Source organism: Elephantulus edwardii, unplaced genomic scaffold, assembly GCF_000299155.1.
Source record: "Elephantulus edwardii isolate Elephantulus edwardi_28Jun2011 unplaced genomic scaffold, EleEdw1.0 scaffold00196, whole genome shotgun sequence".
NCBI lineage: Eukaryota > Metazoa > Chordata > Mammalia > Macroscelidea > Macroscelididae > Elephantulus > Elephantulus edwardii.
Genome location: NW_006399946.1, coordinates 2,169,827 through 2,172,666, shown reverse-complemented (window position 1 = coordinate 2,172,666; position 2,840 = coordinate 2,169,827). Strand labels below are relative to the sequence as shown.

Here is a 2,840-nt window from a genome sequence, read left to right as displayed (position 1 = left end):
TGCAGAAACAAATGATACTTTAATAAAAAACAAAATAATATACATCCAGACAGAAGCAATGCATTTTCTCCTTATTCATTTAGCAAATATAAAGAGAGGCAATGAAAAGTAGATTTTATGTCAGCACAGGTCCTTGCATGCCAAGGGTATGCTTTAGAATTACTTGTGTTGGTTTTTCAGTCCAGGCCTTGGTATGGGAAAGTATTTGTCATGATCTAGTCTGAGGTGTTTTTTTTTAAGCTCCACATATCTGTAGCTTTTCTTCTGGCTAAGCTAGTGATTTTAGGTCGACTGAGGCACTTTGGGTTTTTTAGGCCATTGTTTAGGGGTCTGGGGCATTTTCCGGGTGGACTTACTTGAAGTGGCCAAGAACTTGTGCTCGGGCTTTTTCTGGGTCTGTCTCCGGTCTTTCTTCCCCAGGGGGTGTGATTCCGCTCTTTTCTTTGCCTCTTCTTTGACTCTCGGCTTCTTCCCTGGGCTTTTCTCTGGGGTCCCTGGCTCTGCAGGTTTAGGGGTCTCTGGAGCTGGTGAGGCCTTACTCTTCTTCCCATGAGGGGTGCTAGGAGCAGGAGTCTTTTGTGGAAACTTCTGTACTACAGCAGCTTTTTGTTTCTCTGCATTTTTTCCCTTAGCAGGTGTTTTTTCTAATTGGCACCAGCAATGGGATCTCATATTCAGATTCATCTGCTTTCAGCTGGGCTTTCACACTGTGGCTCTCTTCTTTCTCTCCAGTGGTCTCTCCCTTTTGGGGCTCAGGGTCTTCACTGGAACCCCACTGGCTTTGGCGGCTCCCTGCTCTTCAGCAGAGGCCTTATTTTTAGCCTTTGCCTGTTGTTTCTCTCTTTTCCTCTTTTTCTTCTCCTTCTTTTTCAGGATACTTTCTTTCAGTCTTTGCTTCTCTTTTTTCTTCTGGCCAGGAGTGAACACTCTCTCTCTTCTCCTTAAAAGGTCTGACAAATGAAAACACGATTGGAAGGGCAACAGATCTTTCTGTTTTCAAGTATAAGAGTTTCACACTCTCCCATTTCTCTGGCCATTGCTCTGAAAGGCCCTTTGTGACAGCAATGACATTCTAAAAAAGCTGCTGGATCTCCCTCTGGTGTGGCCAACACGAATAGTGTTGCAAGAACCACTTTTAGAGTTGTTTAAAGACAGATTCACCGATGCAGTTATTGATTTCTTTTGCTAAATCCTTGGCCAGGAGGTTTACACTTACTGGAACTTTCTTTCTGAGACAGAAATGCTTTCCAATAATTGAAGGTAAAATCCTCCTAATTCTTGCATCAGTAAGGAAGAGGTCAAAACAACCCAACAGGTGAACTTTGGCTTCATAGGGCTTATATTTCTTTTTCAAAGTTTGGAGAGAGATAACCTGAGAAATGGTTTTAATTTTATGCTTGTTCTATCCCTATAAGAATCAGCTGGCCAGTGGACAGAAAGCGATGCTACCAAGCCAAAGGTGGGTGACTTTCAATCCGCTGCCCTTGGGCATGTCTTTCATTGTTTTTGTTCAGACATTCCTCTAGGTCATATAGCCCTGGTGTACAAGTTGCCGCACAGTGGTCACTTGTGGTTGCTGTGAGGCTGAACACTGTGACACTGATGTGTCAAATGAGTTAATGGCTGGTTACCCAATGCAGACAGACAGTGGGGTGGAGCTCTCCAATTAAAACAAGCTTGAAAGGAGGAGTGACATCCACTTCCATTATAGCTTGCCTCTGTAAACCCTATGAACCTGGAGAGAGTATGAAAGGCACCCAAGCATCGAGGACTCTCCTTCATAGGGTCGCTATGGGTCTCCTGCGACTCGACGGCACTTAACAACAACAACAACAACATCCCTATAGAAACGTTCTGGCTTCTCAGCAGTTAAATCTGGCTCTTTCTTGGTAAATAAATAGATTTCTGACAAGTCGAATCTGATAGCACGAGGCAAGGTCAATCTGGCCTGCAATTTTTTCTTTGGAATCTTCCATAATACCACCATTAAAAAGAAGTGTTCCTTTTCATTTAAAAACACTTCATTAGATTTTTTCCTTGACTGTACATGTGCCAACAGAGTTTTCACTGCCTTTTTTAACCTGTATTTTGTTCAGCTCCAGTCGTGACTCTGCTTTAGCCACGGCCTCTGGAGATGAGGGCAAGGTGGAAGCTGCCACAGAGGTCTCCATTCCACCCCACCTCGTGCAACACCATGTGCGGAACATCCCAACAGCCTTTTTTAACAAATGGGGTTGGCAAAATTGGAAAAATATCTGCAGGAGACTCAAGCAAGGTCCACACTTCACTCCATATAGAAAAACCAACTCAAGGTGGATCATGGACCTAGGACTAAAACCAAGGACTATAAACTTCATTAAAGAAAAGCTTGGGAAAATTCTAGAAATCCTAATCCACAAAATAAACAGTCTTCCAAGCATGCTGAAAAATACATAATCAGGAGAAGATACAATATAGTATGGGACCTTCAAAGATTCAAATCCCTATGCATATCCAAACTCTTCTCCAACAGAGTAAAAAGGGAAGCCACAGACTGGGAAAAAGTATTTGGTAGTGATGTGTCAGATAAGGGACTTAAATCTGTTGTTGTTATGTGCTGTCGAGTCGCTTGTGACTCATAGCGACCCTATGTACAACAGCCTTAAACTCTGCTCTGTCCTGTGCCAACAGCACTGTCTCTGACACTCCCATCCCGATTATCCCAGTCACTGAATCAATCCACCTCATAGAGGGCCTTCCCCTCCTGTGTTGTCCCTCCACCCTCCCAAGCATGATGTTCTTCTCCAAAGACTGGTCTCTCCTCACAACATGTCCAAAGTATGTTAGACAGAGCCTCAGAA

The 2,840-nt window shown here is 43.6% G+C and overlaps 1 pseudogene; it reads right to left on the bottom strand.

The window, feature by feature from the left end:
• Positions 1-282: 282 nt before the first annotated feature.
• Positions 283-2,840, bottom strand: part of LOC102871694 — a 149,273-nt pseudogene continuing 146,715 nt past the window's right edge.